At 37.4% G+C, this 26,917-nt stretch overlaps 1 protein-coding gene and 1 pseudogene across 1 annotated transcript in view; one reads left to right on the forward strand and one right to left on the reverse strand.

The window, feature by feature from the left end:
* Positions 1 to 26,917, reverse strand: part of LOC135706895 (TATA-binding protein-associated factor 172-like) — a 76,891-nt gene that overhangs the window by 31,928 nt on the left and 18,046 nt on the right. The gene's annotated exons all lie outside the window — the stretch shown is intronic.
* LOC135706892 (uncharacterized) lies at positions 6,381 to 8,461 on the forward strand (annotated as a pseudogene).

Raw genomic sequence — 26,917 nt, forward strand, 5'->3', positions numbered from 1 at the left:
TTGACGCATATAATGCCAGTTTCCGAAATCGAACTGCAACAGGATAACCAGATACATGGTGAAAGATCCGGCAATCTGCAAAGTAAGACCCATACATTTTACAACCTCTGTCAGCGGAACACCGTACCGTACCATACCGAGTAGAAAAGCGGCCAATCCAAATCAAACAAACCGCAGCTTATCTTCGGCGCATGGTGGTCCAACTGTTGCGAGAACGAACGTAGTTCATTGACGATTCGCCGCTCCAGAGATCCATAGCAAATGGCCTTGTGAATCATGATCGCTACTTGCTTGCACTGCAAATCAAAATGGAATCATTTTTCAGCTAAAACTTGAAAACCCACCGACATACGTCACTGCTGACAAGGCTGGCATACATCACCAGCTGTAAAATCACAGTCAAAAAGAATACATTATACATGATGTTGTTCCACACCACCTGCATAGTGACTTCATCCGCATTCGACGCATAAGCATGGATCAATCCGAAAAAAGCGAAAATCGTAAACAGAGCTAACGGTGTCAGAGATTGTATCAAATGTGCAGAATAGCAGTCGTTGAATAGCTCGACAGTGTCGCTTAGCAGATCGTGTACGCTGGCAATTCGACGAACCGTATCGCAAACGTGACCAGGTCCAGTGTTCCTTCGTGGAACTGCTGCGGTTCCCGTCTCAAGGTGTGTCCTGTAAATGCAACAGAACAGTACCTTAAATGCATTCCAACTACAACAACGGGCCACCGGATACCTACCGCATAGCGTCACGTATCCTGGTGAATCTTTCGTTGATCGCCATAAGCGTTAAACTAGTGTAGCAAGCAAACAAGCTAAAACTGGAGGATGTTCTGAATATGATCAAAATCGTTAGAATATTGGGCAGTACAGTTAAAACTTGCATCCAAGATCCGTTGAAGCGGGTCGAAGTAGTTTTGAGCAAAATCAACATGAAAATGAAAATCCATCCGGACACAAATATCGTACTGAAGATATAATGTTTCCGATGGTCGATGGTGATTCCCAGCGTTTCCAGCTGCCGATCGCAATTGGCAAAATTTTCACAGATTTCGAAGGTACCGTTGGTTTTGTACCGATTCCACAGCGGTAAGGTTGCCGTGAACAAAGTCAACAATACAAGGCTCACGTACCATCCCACGTTGAGTAGAACGGAATCAGTGAGCAGCAGGTAGACACGGTTGACTCGCGTGGCCCGGATAAACAGATATAAATCCAGCAGTACGGTTACGACAAACCGGAACTGGTCCACCAGTGTCCGTCGGATAGTTCGTTGCTTAAAATCGACCGTTTCGAAGTGAATGTGAAAGATCCTGGTAGCCAGGTACACGGGCCGCAACGAGTCGAAAAAGCTGTGCGATTGGAACCAGCGCATCATGACGAATGACATTGAATGTTGACCGGGAAAAGGAAAATGTGGTGGTTTGATGGGGTGAGTTCCATCAGTTGATTGGGTTAATCTATCCAGCCAGATTATTCAGCGATTAGAAGAAGTCTGCTCAGTGGAATTTTTGGTAGGCACTAATATACTGCGGCAATTACCGGTGGAAACTTTCGGCTGCAATCTAATAGTTAAGTGAATATAGAATACTCCATCTGTTCAACTCTACCAAATGATGAATATGTTTGATTGTCTCTTTCGACACAACCCTTCAGGATCTTAGATTCAGGATCTTAGATTCAGGATCTTAGATTTTATATTATGAGACATTCAAGGATATACCATTTAAACAACTGTGCCGAAGATAATAATCATCTTGTGGACGTAGTAGTAGTTCTAAAAATCTGCACACCCGATGGAATAAGTATGGTTGTACTGATTAAGTACGGCTTCCTAATATGTTTACGCCTATTTTGATGAGTTTCAGTAACCAGTTTAGAAAGGATCTACTGTTCATGAGCATAAATCGAGCAGCTCAAGATCAACCGAACTTCCATGTTAAAACAAACAGTACATAACAGCCATTTTACTATGTATTATATGTTTGTGCATCAAATGTGGACTGAAGTGGACGCCATTTTGATGGCTGGGCATTTTCTGGTGGTGTACAACCGAACAGCTGCATTAGTGTTAGTGTGGAGAGGAAGAATGCATACCGTACGAAGTTAAGGTTACCATGCCGACGTGACAAGGATTTTTGCTGAAGGTGGACGCCAGTGTTGCCAGTATTCCAGATTTATCTGGATTTTCCGGATTTTCAGTCGTCTAGCCAGATACACAGACAGATCACGTTTATATTCAGATTTTTTAAATATGTTCCAGATTTTCCCAGATTTTTAAAATGTGTTGCTTTATAAATATCACTACAATTAATCTAAAAATAAAAAAGCCAAACTTTTTACTTTAATTACTGAAGGCCATCAACGTTGGACATTATTGCAGCATCATTCGTGGAATTGTTACAACATGTTTGAAAATTGAGACATTTTCTAAACATTATTGGCCGTAAAAAATCCTCATTTTTTTAAAAATATCGAGCCAGGATTTTTTTGTGTTTTTGTATAGATTTTGATAATTAATTTTTTATTTTTTTTTTTTGTATCGTGGATTTATAAAATTCAATATTTTAATATGGAGCGATTTTTCTAATTTTGGAATTTAGAGAAATCGAAAACTGTTCAGGATTGAAAACAATAAATTGAGCTTTGGAAAATTAGCAAGGCTTTTGAATCTAGACAACCACCAGTACCTTGAAGTATGTTCGTGATATTTTTGAGGATAATTAATTAGATTTTTAAATAGAATTTTAAAGTACCTGTGAATATTGAGGTAGTCTCAAATACTTTAGAATTCTGAATTGCCCTAGATTTCAGAATTTTAAGGTAATTCTGAAAATAGTTTACAGTAAACAACTCTGATGACAATTGCGTGGAGATTTTGTGAAGAAAGGAAATAGTTAGAATTCGGAAGAGAAATCGTAGAAAATTCTTGAGATGAAACTTAAGGAGAATGCTGATATGAATCGTGAGAATAATTTCAATGGGATTCTGTTCAATGTTTCTATGGAGATTAGGTTTTATCAAGTTTTAATAAATATGGCAATTTCTGGGAGACTTTCAAGGCTATTTTTTTTTAAAGTACTTGAGTACTTCGAGTATACTGAAGAGATAAGTCTGAGAAGAATGTGACGGTCATTCTGAAGAGCGTACCAAGGAAATTATTAAGAATATTCTAAGGGGATTTCATAGAGAAAAATTGAGACCAAATTATGCCAATTCGTGAAAATTATTACCAGTTTGAGGGAATTGTGGAATCAGAGAGCGATTTATAAGAGATTACAAGAATAGAATGTTACTGAAAAAGTTTGGATATTATCAAGATTAGTTTAGAGGAATCCAGAATGAAAGTATGATGAAATTCTAGGATGATTAAAATTGAACTCTGTAAATGAAGTACATTCAGACTAACACAAAATTACATGATCTCAGGGCTGGTAGTGCTGATGCGATATAATAGTAGTGACTTTAGTGACTAAAATTACGGCAATAGTGACCAAATAGTGACTTTTAAATAATAAATAAGTACCAATAATGACATTTATATGATGACTCAGAAACTCAAATAAGGTTTAATATTGAAATAAACTGTCATGGAACTTAAAATCACATTCCATGAATTCCTCTAATTATATCGGAACTTCCAACGGAATCTCTCCTATTAAGAGCATTTAAAGTGCAATTTCCGGATTTTCCCAAAGATTTTTGTACTGTTACCAAGGAATCAAAAATATCTCCAAATGACAAGCGATCAACGAACCGAATAATAACGCTATGTCAGAAGTGGAAAACAATAATGATATAATCTTCACCGTTCTTTTTCATGACAAGCAGCTCGTGCGACCCAACTCATTCGGGGCGGTAGAAGGAAACGAGCAAATTGTTGGCAAGCTGCTTCACGAAGTAAAGCCGAAGATGATACACGTGTGTTAATGGGATTTTTTTTTGTTATGTCTTTTCTCGATTCATATCAAGCTTTGTCCTCATCCGTGTATATTGCAACAAAGTAGGCAAGCAATATATTATTATCCTTCTACCACTCGGATCGAGCTATGTTAAAGAACGAGTTTGTCATGGTAGTCGTAGCAACCGTTTTGTCTGTATCGTTGGTTGCTTTATGTGTTTGGATTCGCTGACTGTTACAGGTAGAACGAAATACGTTAAAATTAATGTATTAACCAACAAACCATAATAAACTAGCTTAAATAGGGTTCAATATATCATTACAACGGCAGCATTTTTTTTTTCGAATATCTTGAATTTGATTCTGCCTTTGAAATCTTTAAAATTTTGATATCACTTTGATAATTCTCTAAGCATATTTCATATATTTTTTCGGAATGATCCCAAGAACTTTTTTAGAATTATTCCACTCCTCTTAAACTTGCATCTAAAACAAGCTTAACAAAAATAATATTGCATTATTGAAATTTTTTGCAGAACAATGGACAACATTCTTGGAAATAGATTATTTTCGTAGTTGGAGATGCTGAACGTCAAATATCAGACATTTTAATAAAGTATAGAGTTGATAGTTCCGTTGTACTACAACAGTGTGAAAATTGTATACAGAAAGTAAAAAGCTAGCTTAAAACACTTTTGAGAAATGTACGAATCGGGTATAGCATCCCTTTTACCAAATTCATCCGTTGATGACGGATAGTGAGGGGTGTTTCACATTGGCAAAAGGGATAATTGCCAATTTGCTCATGTGCCTCCGATGTGCGGAAACAGATATATCAATTGTTTCACACTCAAATCGCAATCTGACGTAAGCATCTACCTGATTCGTACCTTCCTAAAAAATGTCCTTTGCTCGCTTTCTACTTCTACTTTCTATATACAATTGTCACACTACCGTACTACAACGGAACTATCAACTCTATACTTTCATCTCCTCATCTATCGTATAAATGTTCAAGTCTGATATTTGACGTTAAGTATCTCCAACTATGTAAATCGATAACTTCACGCATGAATTAATAAATTATAATTAGTTAAAGTAGACTATATTTGATTTTTTAATTATTCTTTCAGGATTTCCATGAAGGTTCTTCCCATAAATTTACTTGAATTCTCCTTAGAATTTCCATGAAATTAACATTAGAAATATCATAAATTTAAGCTTAGAATAATCTTGGACTTCTCCCCTGAATAAAATTGGAAATTCAATTCGTATTCTTCTCAGAATTTCCATGGTATCATCTCGGAATTCTCAAAACAAAAATCCATCTCAGAATACCTTTGAAATTCTTCGAAGAATTCCTTTGAGATTGAACCGTCAAAAGCCGATTCCATTGGAATTCTTCTCGGAATTTATTACGAACTCTTTAGAGTTTTCTTGGAAGTATCCTCAGAAATCATCCCAGAATTCCTTATATAACTTCCTTAGTGCCAAGTACTTAATTTAAAAATGTTGTTGATATTTTTCCATTTCACTCTATTTTAATTGTGAAAAAGTGACTTTAGTGACTATTTTTTGTGAAATACTGACTTTAGTGACTTTTTGGTGAGAAAAGTGACTTTTTTAGAGACTGACTTCAAAATAGAGACAAAGTCACTAAAAAGTGACCTGCTACCAGCCCTGTGATCTTTATTATTCTTTGGCAGAAAATTATTTGTAATGGTCATGTGGAGTAGCCCCTAGTTTAGGTAAACTGTGCGTGAGTACCACGATGTTAGGCTTTGATTCTCACTTCAGCCAGGAGAATTTTAGTTTGAAATAAAATTGCCTTCTGGTCTACCGAGTTGTGAGTTGAATGATGTCAGGATGAAATTGGAAGTCTGATCAATCTCAGAGTGATATTAGAACTAATAAAATCTTTAAGACATATTCTAACAAGTTTGCTTTATAGATTTTTTTTAAACATGGGTTTCATGAACATTCTGGTAGACTTTGAATAAATTTTGAGATGATAATACTGACCGATTTTTACAGGAGATTGACACATCACTTTGATTTCAATAGCATTATGTTAAAAACAGGATTCTTTGGAGCATTCCAGATTTTTCCAGATTTTATATTTTGACTGGCCCAGATTTTTCTCAAAATGACCTGGCAACGCTGGACTGGACGCAGCAGTGCCAGCGAGAAAGAAAAGAAGAACAAGTTTTTCTGGGTGGGTGGCTATACGAGCGTAGCAAGCATACCATGTGACTATCGTTGTATTGTGTGCAGCGAATCCAAACACATAAAGCAACAAACGATACAGACAAAACGGTTGCTACGACTACCATGACAAACTCGCTCTGTAACATAGCTCGATCCGAGCTTTGTTGCAATATACACGGATGAGAACATAGCTTGATATGAATCGAGAAAAGACATAACAAAAAAAATTCCCATCAGCACACGTGTATCATCTTCGGCTTTATTTCGTGAAGCAGCTTGCCAACAATTTGCTCGTTTACTTCTACCGCCCCGAGTGAGTTGTGTCGCACGGGCTGCTTTTCATGAAAAAGAACGAAAAAGATTATATCATTATTGCTTTCCACTTCGGACATAGCGTTATTATTCGGTTCGTTGATCGCTTATCATTTTGTCATTTGGCGATATTTTTGATTCCTTGATTGTGTAAGAGTAGGTGGGGGGGTTGAGTAAGCCTACAGCTGACCAAACTTAAAAAAATACTTTTATTTCAAAATCATTCTACTTTCAAACGTTATTTGAATCTTTATCAAAGCTGTGCAAAACCAATCTTAAAAGTGTTGTTTAAGATTATTCACTTAAAATAAAGTTTAGGAATAAACATAAGTTCAAACATGTTCCGAGCCAATTTTCTCAAAAACAAAATTTTTACATACGGCCTGTTGAAAAATCTCCCCAGAAATGTGTTTCACCTTACATTATTTACATAGTGAACTCATTTTGAATCTGAGTTAGTCGCCAGGAACGGCTTCTGTTATTCTCGCACATACTCATTAGTAACTGATTCTCAATTTTCTTAGAAATCCTTCTACTTACCCGGTCCAACTCTACATTCATCGTGATGTGCTAGATCCACCTAGCTACAATGATCAAGTCGAACCGCTCGACATCAACCAACAAATCATTCACCCTCTTTTCAATTATTCAACTCCACGACCGTGATCAACAAGATTGATGGACCTAATCAGCTAATGGAATTCCTTGCACCTAGCGCTGTCCTTTGCCGGTCCCTCCCTACCATTCATCGTAATGCGCTGGTTCCAGGCGTACAACTTTTTCGACTCGATTCGCCCGGTTTACCTGGCTACCAAGATCTTTCATATTCACTTCGAAACGCTCGATTTCAACCAACGATCCATTCACCGAACGCTACTGGATCAGTTTCGGTTCGTGCTGACCGTACTGGTGGATTTCTATCTGTTCTACAGGGCGCTCATAACTAGCCTTCCGTACCTGCAGCTCACCGATTCCGTTCTGCTCAACGTAGGGAGCTACGCGAGTCTCGTTTTGATTGTTCTATTCTCGTCAACCTTAGTACTGTGGAATCGATGCAAAACCGACGGAGTCATCGAAATCTACAGAAATGTTGCCAACTGCGACCAGCAACTGCAATCGCTGGGAATCATCATCGACCACCGCAAGTATTATCTCGTCAATACACTTTATATGGCCGCTGCGATGTCGATTTCAGTGATTATTTTGATCGGAGCTATCGTGGTCCGATACGACGAGACTTGGATCCAAATTTTTTCTACACTACCCGATTGTATAACCATTTTGAACATATACAGAACAGCCATCAGCTTTAGTATGTCTATTTGCTACAGCAATCTAATGCTACTGGTACTCAAGGAACGGTTCAATAGAGTACAGGAAGCTATGATGTAGGTGATATTTGGCCAACATTTTGGTTGTCATGCATTTCAGCTATTTCTGTTGAATTTACAGAAGACACATTAAAACCGAAACGGAAGCAGTTCCAAGAAGAAGCGATGAAGTTTGCGATTCGATTCGTCGTATAGCCAGCGTGCATGATCAGCTAAGCGACACGATACAGCTATTCAATAACTGCTACTCCACTAGCGCAATGCTTGTTCTGGGAACGTCAGCCTTCTTCGCGGTCTTTGTTGTCTTCGGATTGATCCATGCTTATGCATCCAATGCAGATGAAGGTACTATAAAGGTAGCGTGGACCAACGTCCTGTTTGATGTATTCTATGTGTTGCCGGTCATTTCGCTGGTGGTGTACGCCAGCCATGTCAGCAGTGCTGTAGGTTATAGAGGATCCAGGTTATGTTTGTAAATAAATCATTACTAAATTCCAGTGCAAGCAAGCATCGATCCTAGTTCACAAGGCAATTTGCTATGGATCTCTTGAGCGGCGAATCGTCAAAGAACTCGGCTCCTTCTCGCAACAGTTATACCATCATGCGCCGGAGATCAGTTGCGGTTTGTTTGATTTCAATTGGACTCTGTTCTACTCGGTATGATACGAAAAGCACAGAGAAGCAGACATAACTCGTTGAATAATTTTCACTGTAAAACATTACCGCCATCTGTTGAGTACACTGAAGTGGGCAATACGCTGAACAGATGGCAGTAGTGTGTAGCCGTCAAACGCAAGGAAATTATTATAAGCGCCACAGGTGGCGGCACTACCAACTACGATACTTTTAAATTGTCCGTTAAATGCTTGTTCGATGAACAACTTGCGAGCGAGATATGTCTGTTTGTCTGTGAGATTATGTTTCAATAGAGAGGTTAAAACAGAATTTTTCTTTTTTACAGATTGTCGGAACATTTGTCACCTATTTGGTAATCCTATTGCAGTTCGATTTCGAAAACATGAACTAAGATCGTAAATCATGATTGTGAGAAGCATGCGGAGCTCTTCCAGAACTTGAATAAAATTTAAAACAAGACGTAATTAGCTTTCAATCTGGTCTTGCTATTCGGACTAACTGTAATGACTAAGCGTTGTTGTGATTACTTGGCACCAACATACGAATAATTTGATTCCAACGACATATGGGACGCCGAATTCCCACGGCTTGATAAAATCCCCACCCTGTTAATATCGAATGATGATAAGCCCCATACGCCGGAGTCTATATCGGTCGTCCGCGCCACTGCCACTGAAGCAGTATTTCATCATCACGTAATAACAGCGATGTACTCTGTGGGATGTGCAATAATGCTGTGCGATTAGGCCAAAGTTCACGTGGAGTATCCGCTGCCAGTGCGTGTATAATTATAATGCTTTCGATGGATAACTCGAGTTCAGATATTAAATGGAAAATCAATAATTCAAACAAATGTGACGCATGGAAGTTTATTTATGGCAGCAGGGTAATTAGTAGCTAGTATGTGTCCGTTTCATAACGTTTTCGTTTTGCATCTCTAGTTGTCGACCGTTTAATCTGGTATTTGGAACACTTTCGGTTTTCTTTCCAAAATCAAATGTACGCCCATTTTAATTTGAGTCACAGTTTCGTCGGAAAAGAATCTAAATAGGGTAGAGAACTACTTCAGCCTAATCGCCCATTTTGGGCCTATCGAACAAAAAACTTCAAATAAATCCATGATTTCAGAGTTAACAAGTCAATTATGCGTTTGGTACGATACTTTAGTTAATAAGCTACCGAACGAAGTCAATGAGAACGCGTGATATGAAAGTTTGCACCCATTATTCCCAAAAACAAAAGAAGCGCTCCGAACGAATCAATTTTATCTTTATCCGATAGGCTGAAGTGAATCCATTGGCCTTTCAATGGCGTTTCAATGCGTTAGGCCGAGTTTAGAATCCGTAGGCCGAGTTTGGCGTCAAGAAGCAGTGTTCGATTTTTGACAATATCTCAACGATTGGATTCTCTTTAGCAAATCTTACGGTACTTACGGAAAGGTAAATAAATTTGGAAGCCATCAGTAATAATAACATTTCGTTTGGTGCTAAACTGCGCTAGATTAAGAAAGACTAAGCTAATACGCCGGAAATGGGGTAGTTAACCCTAAGGTACACCGGGGCAAGTTGGATAACATAATATAAACATAAACATGAAAGTGTCTTACCCCAAGGGGCAAGTTGAAACGCATATATTACAGCAACTTTTCGATAACACATTTATTTTCTCCTAAAACATGTACACTGAAGTCTTATTTTACACCGTTTTTTTTACGCGGTTTTTTACACGGTTTTTTTGCGATTTACACAGTACGTTTTTAACGATTTCTCGACAACGATACTTGATTCCAATCACATAATCCGATTCAAGCTATAGGTAATCGAATCGAATGGCATACTTTAAAAAAAATCACAATTTTTGGTGTAAATACAGAACTTTTTTAAATATGTCTATATGGACCATAGCATGCTATAATTACGTATGGCATAAAAATCCGATTTTTTTAAAACATTTAAGCATGTGAAAAATCAAAATCTCGGTAGGTTTTTTTTTACACGGTACATATTAAAAAATACCTGAGTGTAAATTTATGTATAAAATAGCCTTTCGTGGACTTCAACCCATTGCAGATACACAGGTATCCCTCGAATAATGCGGTAGATAGTGCAGTCCATTCAGAAAAAAACAACAACCATGAAATCACAATGAAGTGACTATAAAATACAATAAATTCTATTGTTGAAAATTGACCCTGTTATATTTTTTGATTGTTCAAATGATCATCATCCCCTCTCAAAACCTCTCAAAATCGGCAAGCATAGGAAAAATCGTTTCATTTTCCATTTACTACTCACTCACACGCATGCAACATCAGAAACGAGCAGTAGCTTGTGCATTCTCATTGCTTCTATTTTCTTCGATGAACGCAGAACTGAGCAAAACAGACCGCTGAGCATTTGTTCTTCAACAGCAGTTCTTTTGGTCGATGCCTCGTCGACTTTGGAAAGCAACCGTTTCGTGATGAGTGTATGAGTGAAGACCACGTTTTGCATTCATTACTGCAATGGATGCGCTTTGCCCCTCGTTGGCAATACTGCCATACAAAGGAACTACTGGAAGGGGCTCCTATTCTGATGAAGGAGGCTTTTTGGATAGCGGAAGATAAAGTGTTTATTGTGTTGTACCTTTTGACGATAGTTTTAAGATGTTTTGTAAATTGAACAAGAATCCTCGGCTCTGTAAAGTTAATTCGATTGAGCAAAAAAAAAAGACCGCTGAGCGTAGCGTGAATGATTTTGAGTGTAGTAGTGCGAATGATTCCTCACTTATTATTTTTTGAATGCTGAACCATTTTACGATTGCATTCTGCTGAGTGAGCTGAGTGAGAATTTTGAAGAAAGAATCACTTTTTATTTTCTAGCTTTAAATATACATTGGCACATTTAAAGTGGTATTAAAATGGGGAAAATTATTATATTGTAACACATAAACGTAAGCGTCACGGAAATACTTTGATCACTGAGCCAAAAAATATATCTCGCTCGGCTATTTACATCGTTAGCGTTCAGTTTTTACCTCGGTAGAGAAAATTGTTCGGCTGCCTTTCAGTTTATCCTTCATTCCTTCTACAGCTGTCAGTTCCGAGTCTACCTGCAGAGTCACTTGATTGGAAGAATTTACAATCGTTCGGCAATCTGTGTGTAGATGAGGATGGATATTTTGTTTCTGTGGTGCTCGCGCGAGTGAATGAATTTCCCCATGCTTTAAAATCGATCTACGTAGTTTATGGAGTTCTAATCAGATACATTCCAAGGAATTTCAGGGGGAGAATAAAGGAAGTTCTGAATTGAATTCCTAGGTAATTCTTAGTAAGATTGAACTTAGAAATTGTTTTAGAAAACAATAAGATCAACGGAATGACATTTCAGATCTTGGATTAAGAATTTTTTGAAGATAATGTATTATGGCTGTGCCTGTTTTTTGCATTATTGAACTTTTCAAGATTTAAGACTGATTTCAAAAAAATTAATCTTGGATTTAGATAACATTTGAGGATTTTAACACTATTATCTAGCATTGGCCAGAAGATTTTTGTGAGAGAGTCAAATTCCGTTTGAAGAGAATTTCAGGAGATTAATTGGTTAGTTGGTTGGTTGTCTTTATTATGAAGATTTTCAGCCAGACCGGTTCATCTCCCAGGAGAATAATTCTAAGGGGATTTTACGGAGAATTCCAAAGGCATTTTGAGAAGAAGTTATTTCAAGAAAATTTCAAGGAGAATGTTTACGTTTTTTGCTCTTTACTGCACATCAAGATTTGTATAACAGTTTGTTACTCTGTCATAGTATTGCTACCAAACTACTTGGATCTGTATGAGATAGTGAGGACATTGCAGAATGCATAAGATTGAAAATACAAGTATACACACTTAGAAAAATTTATGTAAATTTAGGTGCTCTGAGACTGACATATACGAGCGTTAATTTTGACATAAAGTTGAATCATAATAAACGCAAAATTCAGCTCAATCAAACGTAATTTCGAACTTTCCAGTCTGGGAGCACTTAATTTTACACATTTAGATTATGTCAGTGGAGTCACGTAACCTCACTTTTTACCTGTGCACCAACTTGCAAAACCAGATTTATTGCCATATTCATACTCGAATCGGTTGAAAAATACTCTTAATCTTCTAGTTTACTCGAAATCTATCCATTGGAAGCAATATTTTGTTAATTGTGTATGTTTTGAGAGTAGGTGCACAGGTATATTAAGGTTAAGGCGATGCCACTGGATTATGTCGTACGTGGAGTCACTGAACAGTTGATACTAAGGATATTGAAGTATTTCTTGCATTGAGATAATCGTCATTCCATATCCAACCACCTAACTATCAGACATTCAATTACCTCTCAGTTCGATTTTAATCTGTAGTATTGTAGAATACATGTATAGTCTGTAGAGTGAATAATTGTGTTAATGTAGAGTGTTATAAATGTATTGTCAGCGAAATAAACTGTTTTAAAGTACAAGTCATTGAATTCATACGAAGTGCCTGGAAAATACATATTTACATTCCGGAACATTAACATACCTACTGGGTATCCTATAGACCACTGAAACTTCTCAACCTACCAGAAACAGCAATACGATCACCGTAATCTCTGGTGGTATACTTGGTAAAGGTCACACCAGAGGACTTATGGCGAAATCCAGAATTCCAAGAGCAAACAAGAAGGAATTTGTGGGGCGACCCTGGCGTAGTGGTTAGCATCCATACCTCTCACGCCAAAGTCACGAGTTCAAATCTCATCCCGAACAAGTCACGAATAACCCAAGAGTGTTAAAGGGACTATAATAAAAAAAAAGGAATTTCAGCGATCGAAGGGAATACGGAGAAGTGAACCTACGACAAATTTAACGATGGCATGCCTACAATCTTGACACCAAGCCTAAAGGGTAGGCCCAAATAAGTGACGCATGAATTAAGGATCGGATCTCCCAAGGAAAGACAAATGGTTTTAATGGTTCTCTTCTATTTTCATTATTACATTTTATAGTTTAAATTTACATATTTACTTTTCGATTCTATCGCCTATTGCTTTAACTATTGCCCTTAGTCGCTTCGGAAAGGCATTACAAGCGCCACGCACCTGATTTTCGGTAATTTCATCCCATATCTTCTGTATAGTAGCCTTGAATTTTTCTATACCCATTGGCTTAAGATCCCGAAAATGTGCTTCCATGATTCCCCATATAGAGAAATCCAGAGGGTTTGCATCTGGCGAGAAGCAGGCCATAACTCCTTAGGAATGAAATCTTGCAAATTTGCGGTGCACCATGCTTGGGTAATCTTTGCTCCATGGGACGGGGCAGAATCCTGCTGGAATACCCATTTGTGGTTACCGAACATCGTTGAAACATGCTTCTTCAAATGGTATTCCAGAACCTCTCTTACATACTAAGCCGCGTTGATTTTCACTCCTTTGTCAATAAAAAGCAGTGGTAGACTACCTTCTGCATTAATCGCTCCCCACACCATGACAGAAGTATGATTTTGGAATCGTTGAACTCCGCGAATTGCAGAAGGGATATCCTGAATCGTCGTTTTGAGCGTTGAAAGTTTGCTGCAATACGAAGTTTTTGTCGTCCGAAAACACGATCAAGGCGAAGCAGTTCACGACAGCGAAAATTCGGTTCTTCTTGTTAGCTTCTGAAAGTCCATGAATTCTTCTTTTCTTGTACAGCACCAATCCCAAATCGTCTTTGAGAACTGATCTGATAATTTTCCTGGAAACCGACAGATCCTGAGCGAGTTTATATGAAGATCGACAAGGATTTCGTCGAATTCGTTCTCGTACTACCCGTACAAGCTGTTTAGTGTGTACGCTGCACGGACGACCAGGTTTTAACTTCGGAACGATGGTCTCCTCCGTCCTCCATCTTCTCAACGTCCGGTCGATTAATGTGCGACATATTCCTTCTTTCCTGGTCTCAGCTAATATCTGGTTAGGGTGCTTACCCTCCAAATGCAACTACAAAATCCTTTTTCTTTTGAAATCCATCTCTAACTGTGGCACTTCCTGTTAATGTAATATAGCGCACAGTAGTTTGTTTACTTTTTTATCAGTCACTCTTTCATGTGTTAGTGTTAGATAGCTCTCGCATAATCCAGAAGAACTTTACACTGAAGCAAAAAAGTGCGTCAGTTATTTGGGCCTACCCTGTAAAATGACCTGCGGCTGACAGTATTTTAAATGCTAATAAATCAATCGATCAGTCAAATATTTCAAAGAGAAAAAATCTGAGGAGAGCTTCCGCATCGATAAAAACTACAAAGGAATCTTATTCTGAATATTGCTATATAGGGGGAATGGATGTAATGTCGGCCTAAATGCCCCTAATTTGGGCCCATACATAAATTCAGACTAAATTTTCAATAGCGACCAAAAATATCCATAAGTACCGTCCCACCCAAGTAACATTTTAAGTTTTATGAAATACTACAAAGCAACTATAAAACAACATTCATAAAACCCTGGTCAAGGCTAAACAACAATAAAAACCCTTTCCGAGCCATTTCCCCTAGCCGCATGCTGAATCCACTAGGAAAGCATCAATCAAGATAGAAAAGGATTTATGAATCCGATCTTATCAAAATAATTAAAATAGAAACTGATGATATAACAATCTTGTTGAATATCCAAATTTATTACAATAATTCTCATTAAGTGGCCTAGTTTTAAGTGCCATATTAAATTTTATGTGAACTGTACGTGAAAACATCGAAAAAATTAAGTCCACCCTCGTTAAACGTCGATTTGACTAATTATTCAACATTAAAAAAAATATATATATTCTTCAGATCGAGCTTGGCCGAGATTTTTTTTTTATTATTTTCGCATTTAAATGTTTGCTCATTGCTAAATTTACCAAAATATAGTTATATCTAGGGAAATATTGATTGAAAATCGAAGATTTTAAAAAACAAGCAAACTAATTGTAACATGGCGGTGGCATAAAAGTTGATTTTCATGGGCCATTTGTGAAAAAGTTGTTTTGCTTTCAAGAATTCCTTAACAAATTAATACGGGTTTAAAATGGCTTTTATGAAGAAAACTTGCAGGCTGAATTGTATTTATCTAAAGCCATTTTGCTTGATCCTAGCCCGTTCAGATTTATGACAGCATTTATGGAAGCAAAGCTGCCTGCAAAAAGTTAAACGTCAAAGTTTGTTTATCTTTCGATAGTTGCGCTGTGAGATCCAGTATTCTTCCAGGCGATTTTCTCCCGATGGATTGGGAGCAGTTACTCAGATAGTTTGCGAAACTGTTTTACAACATTTCGCATTTCGAACAGCTGGAAGCGCAATCGTTCCCGAAAAAGATCCCCTTCTTCCGGATGCAGGGCTGTACGCTTGAATTATATTTTCGAAGAGTCTTTCGCCGAATAAAATCGCTGCTATGGATCGGAAACCAGTTTCAGTGGTTTGCTGTCGGTTGTTATTTCGGGGGTTTATAAGATCTGGAAAAGGCTGGTATGTTTTTTAACTTTAGACAATGTTTTATGAGTTCGAGGGCCCCGCTCACTTTACTCTTCTCCGACAGATGGTCAGTCGTTGGTGGTGTGCTGGTTCTTCTAAAGAAGTAAATTTATCTGAAATTGACTTGATTTTTTCATCCTACTTCGTCTATCCTTCGAGATTTCTTTGTCATAAATTTGGCATTTATTAACTATGAGGAACCATCTTTTAAGCTCAATTTGTAAACAGAGTAATTGGGGAGTTAATGATCCACTTTAAAAAGGCTACAATAAATGCTTTTTTCTCTAATGCAAAACCTTATTGTTTTATGGTTGCTTTTATAATGATAGAACACGTTTATAAAGTATTTCATCATGACATTAATAAACAATTGCTAATGACGTTTATGTTTGAATTACAGAACAGTTTTAAGGAGGAATTGAGAACTGTTTTAAATTTATTTTTAAAACAAACAGTTTTTGACTTTCTTGCCAGACTATAAAAGGTTTTTAAAACAGCAAAAAGCTTAATTACTAAGCAGGAATGTTTTACACCTTAAAATGCTGTATTTAAACTAAATGGATTGTTCGTTGCCGTTATAAAACCATCATAAATCAGAGTGGATGCTAAATGGTTACTGAATTGTTACTTGGGCAATGACGCGTTCATCTAGATAAAATTGATAAATAGCATATTTTTAGCGATGGGCCCAATCTTAGATCCATAGGCCAACATTAGAGCCATTTTCCCTAGTTGCAAAGTTTCAAGCTAGTTTAAACCTAATCCCAAAGAGCTTTCATAGAATTTTAAAGAGAGTTTCCGAAAGCGCTTCAAATAGTTGAATACACAGGGAATTTTGAGCATACCATAAGTGGGGGTGACAATGTGCCAAAAAATCAAAAAAATTTGTTCACTATCTTACAACATTCACATTTTAGCAACGAAAACACTTTTAAGCATGCCAATATATTCATCAATGTTATATTTACGACTGTCATGGAAACGGTTGATTGAAAATCATTTTACTAAAATAAAATAAAAAAAATAGATCAATGTAAAATTGTATGTGGGGTGACAATGCAATGTCAAACACTACATAAGCCCAATGCATTGGGCCAAAACATTAATTTTATTGAAATATCTTACCTTAGACATTTTTAAAAACGTATTTTTGCTACAATTTATGACACTTACCTTTACAGCACTATTTAAAAAAAATACTGGTTAATGTTATCTACACTTTACTCCAGAAGTTCAAGGAACATATCATCATTTTCTGTATATTCAAGATATTTGCATCAGTATAAAAAAAAATCAATTTTGGCCCAATGTCACCCTGTCTTACGGTATTTTCAACAATATTCGCAGTATCGAACCAGGATATTTTGAAAAAGTTTCCAAGGGTATTCAAAGGCTTTAGTTTCAAGTGTATTCCAAGAAAATTTCAAGAGATTCTCTTAAAGAAATTTTGAGATGATTTTCAAAGAAATCCTCTTGGCTAAACTTCTACTAGACATAGAGATAAATGAATTTTGTAACAAACAATGAACAATGAATTATCAGCTCCGTAAAGCTCATCCGATTGAGCCTTCCAAATAAACGAACTAGATAAAAAAAAAGGAATCCTCAGAAAAGTTCCCTTGCAATTCTGAAGTTAATTCTGGGTGAATGCTTTCTAAATTCAAAAGGGCATGGGCAAACCAAGAGATTTCTGAAGAATATTTCAAATTAATTTCAAACATAATTATGGAGAGATATTGAAGCAGATTCCCACTAAAGTCAATTGTAGAGTGAATTTCACGCGTTTGCTGGAGGAAATCAGGGAAATCCTGAAAGTTACTCTGAAGACATTTTGGAATGATACCCTGGAGAAAATTTCAAAAATTTTCAGAGAAAAATTCCGAAGAAATAGTGACGTTAATCCAAAAATTATAAATTTTCCAAGGAAACTGTGGGACTAGACATTTCTGAAAAGTGTAACAGTGAGATAGAGCAAAGTATAACAATGAGATGTGTGAGTTCTCAATTTCTGAAAAATCTTCTAAAAAAAACATCCATGGAGGAATTTGGAAGATTCTGTGACAGACATGAAAAGTATTCAAGGTTCTAAAATTAACAAACATATTCAAAATGCCGGACAGTGGACATTTTAAAACTTTCAAGATTGCAAATTTAAAAAGTTGTCTGAGGCTTAGAAATTGTTTATGATTCTCACTGGTATCATTTTGCACAATTGTCATGTTCTTAAATTTGAATTTTATCGTAAATTCTGGGACATTGCTGATATTTTGAGACCTCACACTTACTTTTTAGTATCCCATAGTATGAAAAAGTAAAGAATTTGGAGCTGGAAGATATATTCAAAATTCTAAATGAAATATTTGAGCAACATTCGGACATCTCCTGGAACTCTTCAGGTTCGTTTGAAATTTTCTTCAAACTTTCTCCTTAGAAGTTTCCTCTTTTGACTCTGCTGGGATATTTTTGTAACTTTCACCCAAAAATCCTTCTAAATTTGAAATTGGAACAGATACCTGGGAATCGGGAAAAGTGAATTTCAGTACCCGGGATGTCACTAATAACATAGGAAACACTAATCGGACTTATAATTTATATTCATAGAATTCGATTTTTTAGGTATACAAAAAAAGAATGATTCCAATCAAATTGCTGGATTTTCCCGGATGCTTACAATTCCCAGTTAATTCCCGGAACTCCCGATTTTTGCGGTTCAGTTGCCACCCTGATTTAGGAAATACTGAAGAGAATTGATTTATATAATGGATAATTCTGGCTTAAAAAACAAAACAGTTTTGGGATGATTTCTAAGGCATCTCTGAGAAGAATGCTAAGGTGATTCTGGAGAGTGAACCAAGCAAATTCTTTAAAGAATACCAAAAGCATTACGTGAATTGTTGGTAACAGTTTGAGGGAATGATAATATTTTAAAGTGATTTCTTAGAGTTTTATAAAGGGAATGTTTTGATTCGTGTGCAATGTTACTGTTACAATTAAGATATACATAATTTTACAAGATTTCGAACACAAATAAGAATTTCAAATCCTGGGACTCAAATAAACTTGACAATTAATTTGTAAATTTTACAAAAAAAAAGCATTTTTCAAAAGATTTTCAATGAAAAGGAACATTACGTGTTGTTTAAAAAACTTATTACTATTTTTACCATGCATTAGATAAACTCCATTGTTTCCGTACAACTTTGTCTTTAACGATATTTGGAAAGTTTATTAGATGATTTATTGATACACATTGAACAGTAAGTTTGAAATGTTTAGCAAAATTATTAATGGCAGAATGTTTGCACAAATGTGAGAGATTGTCCAAAACAAACAATTATGCAAACTTCTTGTTAATCGGAGAAGGTCTAATCGCATTCAGCTGCTCAGCAGTCAAAAATTTAAATATTTGCGAAAAGTAATGGAATTGCTTTTGGTAACGTGACCTAAAGCCAGTGAGAAACGTCGCTAGAACTATTCCACAGCCGCAGACACTATATGAGCAAGTCAAACGGGCGCTCTTTAGCGTGTGGATTTGAGGAAATACATTGGACCTATCATGTGAGCTAGATAAAGGAGTCTGCATTTGATTAGTATTGTCGCATTAATGGCCCTTCGCTCAATTTCAACTTCTGTTCAATTTTCACACTGTCGTTCTCTAGCGGAGCTATTAATCTATCATCTGCAGGAAATTATCTAGCTAATGAATTATCGCACATGAAGCTTCACAAGTTAAAGCAAGTAATTATAAGTCAAATCGTATACTCGCCGGGCCTGGTGTGAGAATCTATAACTGTACTATAACTATACAATAGGTCGTGTTGACAGCAACCTTCTATATAGTCGAGATATCGACTTAAGGGGAAGTTCACCGCTTCGAAAAAAATAATTACGTTTTGATTTTTCTAAAAATATTGAAAAAAAGTATCAAAAATCTAAAAAAATCACATTTTTTCTAATTTTTTAAAGAAAGTTCACGTGCAAAAACATGTTTTATAAGTCATTATGGCATAAAGTTGGACTCAAAAAACCACAAAACATCAACTTTTCGGTTTTTCTGAGAGTCCAATTTTTTTTCATGATGGGATAGAAATTTTTTTTTGCATGTAATTTTTGACAAAAATCTAAGGAAGAAACTGATTTTCTTCTTCTGAAAAATCTCCCAGATATCGCTAAAAGACGCTTGCTAGATTTATTCAATTCCTTGCTAGAAAACAACATTGTACCGCCTGAATGGAGACAGGTCAAAGTAATAGCCATTAAAAAACCTGGCAAATCAGCGTCTGACCATAACTCATACCGTCCGATTGCTATGCTTTCGTGCATTAGGAAATTGTTGGAGAAAATGATCCTTCGGAGACTCGATCACTGGGTCGAATCAAATAACTTGCTATCAAATACACAGTTTGGGTTCCGCAAGAGCAAAGGAACAAACGATTGTCTAGCGCTGCTTTCCACAGATATTCAACTGGCCTTTGCGCACAAGGAGCAATTGGCTTCAGTATTCTTGGACATTAAGGGGGCTTTTGATTCAGTTTCCATTGAAATTCTGTCAGACAATCTGCACAGATGTGGACTTTCTGGAATTTTAAATAATTTCTTGTACAATTTGTTGTCAGAAAAGCAAATGAACTTTTCTCTTGGAAAACTGACAACTTCCAGAATTAGTTACATGGGCCTGCCCCAAGGCTCATGTCTCAGCCCTCTTCTTTATAACTTTTATGTCAAAGATATCGACAACTGTTTGGCAGAACAATGCACGCTAAGACAACTTGCCGATGACGGTGTGGTTTCCGTAAGAGGTCCACATGCCGTGGACTTGCAAGGACCATTGCAAAATTCCTTAGATAACTTGTCTTCTTGGGCTATGAATCTAGGGATCGAATTCTCGCCGCAGAAAACTGAACTGGTAGTGTTTACTCGAAAGCGGTACCCAGCCCAAATGCATCTTAATCTTTTGGGCAGAAACATTACTCAATCATTGTCTTTCAAGTACCTTGGGGTCTGGTTTGATTCAAAGTGCACTTGGAATGCCCATATTACGTATTTGAAGCAAAAATGTCAGCAGAGGATCAACTTTCTCCGTTCAATTTGCGGCACATGGTGGGGTGCCCATCCGGGAGACCTCATAACGCTTTATAAAACAACTATTCTCTCTGTTCTAGAGTACGGCTCTTTCTGCTTTCTCTCGGCAAGAAAAAGTCACCTAATAAAATTGGAACGAATTCAATATCGTTGTCTGCGTATTGCTCTAGGCTGTATGCACTCAACGCATAACACGAGTCTCGAGGTTCTGGCAGGAGTAACACCCCTCCAGAACCGTTTCTGGGAGCTCTCTCTCAGAATACTAATCAAATGCGGAGTGACGAACACACTTATAATTGCTAATTTTGAAGAAATTCTTGGGTTGAACACACAATCTCGATTTATGAGAATCTACCACCACTACATATCATCAGATATGTGTCTTCCTTGTTATACTCCAGACCGTGTTCACTTCACCAATCGCAGTTCCTCAATTGAATATGATCTGACCATGAAACAAGCAACTCATGGGATTCCCGATCAACTTCGACCTATTATTATCCCACGTATTTTTACTGAAAAGTACCAACAAGTCAATTGCATGAAAAGATATTTTACAGACGGGTCCCGTCTCAATGGATCCACTGGCTTCGGTGTCTTCAATGAAAACTCTAGCGCCTTCCGCAAACTTCAGGAACCTTGTTCCGTTTTTGTTGCTGAGCTGGCAGCAATCAACTTCGCATTGGGGATGATTTCCAATATGTCCACAGACCATTACTTCATCTTCTCGGATAGTCTCAGTTCGATTGAGGCTATTCGGTCGATGAAACAAGGTAGGCACTCATCTTATTTCCTTTCAAAGGTAAGGGAGCAGATGTGTGTGCTGGTCGAAAGATCATATATGATTACCTTTGTATGGGTCCCCTCACATTGCTCAATCCCAGGCAATGAGAAGGCGGACTCTCTCGCAAAGGTGGGCGCGCAGGAAGGCGAATTGTATGACAGGCAAATTTCACACGATGAATTTTACCATTTAGTGCGTCAGAGTACCTTTTCGAGTTGGCAAACCGATTGGGACACTGGAAATCTTGGACGGTGGTTACATTCAATTATTCCTAATGTTTCTTCGAGAGCGTGGTTTAAAGGCTTGGGCTTAAGTCGTGACTTCATTCGCGTGATGAGTAGACTTATGTCCAACCACTACTCGCTAGATGCTCATCTCAATAGAATAAACCTCGTGGACAGCAACATCTGTCGGTGTGGAAACGGTTACGATGACATCGAACACGCAGTTTGGCAATGTACGGATAATGACGCCGCCAGAGAGCGACTTTTGAATACCCTCGAGGCCCAAGGAAGACAACCCTATGTTCCTATCAGAGACGTGTTGGCAACCCGTGATCTCTGCTATATGCAGTCCGTTTATGTTTTTCTTCAAATGTCTAGTATAAGAATTTAATTCCTTTTGTCTTTTGTCTCTCTTTATTAGTTTTTGTTTGTCTTGTCCCCCCGTCTCGATGAGTCTCATCGTCGCCCACTGGTCACCCACCATAGCCGGTCGAACTCCGGACGAAGCTAGAACAGCACTACCGTTCATACTGGCGACAACGCTCTGATGAGACAACGAAACCCTACCCCAAGCTCCTCCCCTGATCCTATCCTTCGAAAATGTACCCTTCTAACCTCGAGTAAGCCGCGAGTAATCGGCCCAACTCCTACTAGACATAGAATTAAGTGAATTTTGTTACACACAGTGAACAATGAATTATCGGCTCCGTAAAGCTAACGCGATTGAGCCTTCCAAATAAACGAACTAGATAAAAAAAAACTGATTTTCTTGGATTTTTGATAATTTTTCCCAATATTTTTAGAAAAATAAAAACGTACCGAAAATATTTTTTTTTTTTTTTGGGCCGGTGAGCTTCCCCTTAAGCAAGCCCTTAGTATTAAATGGCATTAGTGGTTAGTTATTTTTTAGAGTGAGATACGATAGGTCTTGTTATTCAGAACCAGTGATGGTATAATCCTCATTCAAATGATTTTTTTTTGCTCTCAAGGGCTCCCAATATCACGCGTGATATTGAAATAAAATAACAAGCACGATATTGATTTTACAGGCTTCTTTGATATTGCGAGACTATCCACAACATGTAAAATTGTAGCTACGAGTTGACTCGACACAAAAATGATTCCGTCGTACGTCGTTTTCTTAGAAAGAGATAGCATAGTTTGCTATCTCTCTTTACTCTTCACAGTTGGCAGACACGAAGTTATTGCTGCCAGCAGTGATGGAAGTTTCATGTTCAGCAAAAATTTTGAAGCTCAAACTCACCACAGTTTGGTGAGAATCGCAGCTGGTGAGTTTTGTTAGCATGATACCAGAGCTACGGTATCACCAAAGATGAATGCTAAGATGAAACTGTCGGAAGAAAAACTTTCTATTTTAGTGTCTTCTTTCACGGTCCCTTTCATCCAATGAGAACCCCCCGTATTCAAGGTAATTTTGTGATTTTTCTGCCCCCTCGGAAGAGATGAAATTTTGCGCTTATTTTTATCAAAACAATCACACCAAAATCAGAGGTGTCCCATTTTTTAATTATTCGATTAACAACTAATCGATTATTTTTTGTTCGCTGTGCTGCCATTTTTCCACCAATGAGAGTGCAGGACATGTTTGAAACGATCGGTGATGATCCTGTGGAGATGTTAATGCTTATATCGGCATGATCTAACCGATTATAAATAGTTTACTTTTCGGTTCGTTAATCGATTAAACGATTATTCGAATGAAAATCGGACATCACTAGATGAATGTGAAACGTCATTTCAAATATAAGGCCATTCATAAATAATGATACAATTTGAAAGGGACCGGGGCTAATCACAAATTATGTCTCCATGGTAACTGAAATAAACACGAGTGTTCACCGGTTGGTATCACAGTCTGGAATATCATCTGCTGTTGTTTGCTGGTTGATTTTTGTTTACGATAATCAAATGAGATTATGCTCATAGGCGAGATTTGATCTTTTGATATTTTCCAAACGCTGATCATAGCGGAAGACAGCAAATTTCTATCTAGTCGTAATGTCCAGTTAAGCAAGCAATAAGATGTAAAATTGCATACTAGCGCACATCATCCAATAGGTATTATTCGTCAGAACAACTTTCTCCAAGATCGCTACCTTCTATCTTGTCGAAGTCGCAAGTTAAAGCAAAAAGAAATTAAATGGTCTACTAGCAATAAGATGCTAAAAAGTATACTATTGTGAAGTATACCATCCAATAAGTCTCTTTCACTTGAAAAACTTTCCAAAGACATAAACCTTCTATCTAGCCAAGATGTCAACTTAAGCAAATAAGTTATAAATGCCACCTGGAAGACGCAATCTGAACTCCACTGTTCACCTTCCAATAGACCTTATGCATCTCAACAGCTTTAATAAAGACCGCAATCCAGTGATGTCATGGTAAATTTGGAACTGGTTACGCATTTAGAATTACCAACCGGTGGAAACTAAGGATTTTAAATTGACTTACTACTTGACTAGCCTATTGGTCCCAATTAACGCAGTGGCGTCGCCCTAACCTCAATCTACCTGTTCAACAACTCCTAAAACGTAAACAAACAAAACAATATTGGTTCCAATGGATAAAAATCAGTGAAACTACAAGACCCCATGCCTTTTGAAACTGAATTGAATGTAAACATGACCCTGAATAACGCTTTCAAAGTTGTTGAACAGGTAAAAAGTGAGGTTACGCGATGCCACTGAATTAACGTACCCCATTCTAGTCGAAATTCTAGTACTACAAAATGTTTGTTTTGATTCGCTATGAAAGTTTGACAGAAGAAATGAGGGGTTCGTTGATTTTCCTTTGTTTCGAGTTGTGCATCGATTAGCTTGGAACAGAAGATAGTACCAGAGCTGAGCCAAAAAGTTGAGCACGTTTCTTCGGGACCTTCTGGTCTTAGAGTTACCTCTATGGAATTACCCTTTGCGCCCTTGTAGGAAAATAGGTAAATATATTATTTTTTTTTCAATAACTGGTCGTCTCTCTCTGTTCTCTCGATAGCCATAGCAAGTGAGCACGTGATTGGATGATTGCGGCCTAAAAGTTTGATCGATTTACAATAGTTTACTAATGATAAATTACTATACTCTTGATACGAAACAAATCTTACATCAATCCTAAATCAAGGGGTGTGAAAAGAATGTAAAACCATCAATAAATGGCCATGTTATAAGCGTTTAAAACCTAACACTATTTTGTTATACAATTGCTTGATTTGCACCTAGTATGGTCCACAAAGACGTAGTGCTACGTCGAAAAAGATAGATGGCTACACTGGACCTTTTTTCGAGAGATTGGAAGACCAATCTAATTGCAATAGTATTATTTTAAAACAAGATTTCCACGTGAAAATAATATTGAAAAAAATCGTTTGTATTCTTTATAATTGAAATTGGTGTTTGTTTGGTTATTTCAGAGTATTCGAAATTTTCCCAGATTTTTTTATTTCAACTAAACCAAATTTCCCGGAAACTGGCCTGGCAGCGCTGCTTTACCAAGAGAGTCTGTTCATAACTTGGAACAGATCAATCGTTCCCGAAAAGTTTCCCTTTCTCTCAGATGATGCGATGAAGTTTATGTGCGCTTGCTTGGAATGTTTGGAAGAGTTAACCGTTTAACTAAATTTGCGTAGTAGATGATAAATTATTGTAAATGGTTTGATTTTGGAAACAATACTGTTGATTTTTGACGCTCTATAACATTCCAGCACCAGAAATTAGCCACCAGTCTATAGTTAGAGCCAACTGTTGGGAATGTTGAGTCTACGGGGAGCAATATGCATGATTTAGGGAAGGAAGACTATATGACACAACGATGGTAGGCATTTTTCCCAAGAATATACCACTGCGGGTACAATTTCAGAAAATTATGTCTGTCCACTCCGTTTTCTAATGACTCATATGAACCTGAAGAATATCATCAAATCCCTTGAATTTTGAAATTATGCAAGCCATTCATCGCTTCGTTTATTAAATCAATCCCTCTTCATATTCTACATTTCTACTGCCTGTTAGCAAAAATAACGAACAAGCTAAACAACCAAACATATACAACTGCTATTGCTGCTGCTGCTGCTGCTACTACACTGCAAGTTCACATACATATAGCAGCTGCCATGTTCTTTCTTCTTTGCCCTCAACACGATGCGATGTTAGTCTTTTTTAGTTTTCAATTTTATTAATATAGAAGCTTCCCATTCGTTCGTTCTATTTCGTTCTTTTGCTTGCTTTATGAGAGACCCCCATTCAAGAGAAACAAAAACCTCTGCAAGTGAATGTATTGTAACATTCAGTGGATTTGATATACCAAGGACCGGGAGCGAAGGCGGTGCGCGGCGCGTAGTTTGGCTAGAGCAAAGACCGCGTGAATTTTTTGGGAAATACCCCAATATATGTAATATAAATGGGGCCAGCAGTGCACTGTGTTGCAATTTAGAACAAAAGCTGACCAACATCTTAGGATATCTCTTACGTAAAATCACAGTACGTTTATTTCCATCAAATCTTTGCTTAAGCAAATTTTGATTTAAGTAACGAGAATCATGATGAAACTAAAAAATCCAAATGAATAAATCAACAGCACTGTTTTCGAGGTTTTGGCCACCCATGACCCGCTGTGCAGTGCAGTGTATTATGTCTTATCGGACGTCTAATTTATATGTATTCGTGTTATTTGATCGAATCATTCCAAGCAAAGCAGATCCAGGTGGTGCTCTTTTCAACAACCTAATTTCAACGTTAATCCGGAAGCTTTGCCCAACCATCACCACCGGAACATAATTTCAGATGTTTCTAACAGTACGTACTCGCTGCGATCAGCAGTCATTGAAGCAATCTAAAAACAATACGGCTTCATGTCAACTAACAACAAGGTTACCCGTCCGTGTATTGCCACTGAGGTACACATTACCGGCATGTAAAGAGATGCTATCATGTACC

The sequence above is a fragment of the Ochlerotatus camptorhynchus genome, unplaced genomic scaffold, assembly GCF_037179485.1.
Source record: "Ochlerotatus camptorhynchus isolate MF236.1 unplaced genomic scaffold, CSIRO-AGI_Acam_v1.1 ptg000294l, whole genome shotgun sequence".
Taxonomy (NCBI): Eukaryota; Metazoa; Arthropoda; class Insecta; order Diptera; family Culicidae; genus Ochlerotatus; species Ochlerotatus camptorhynchus.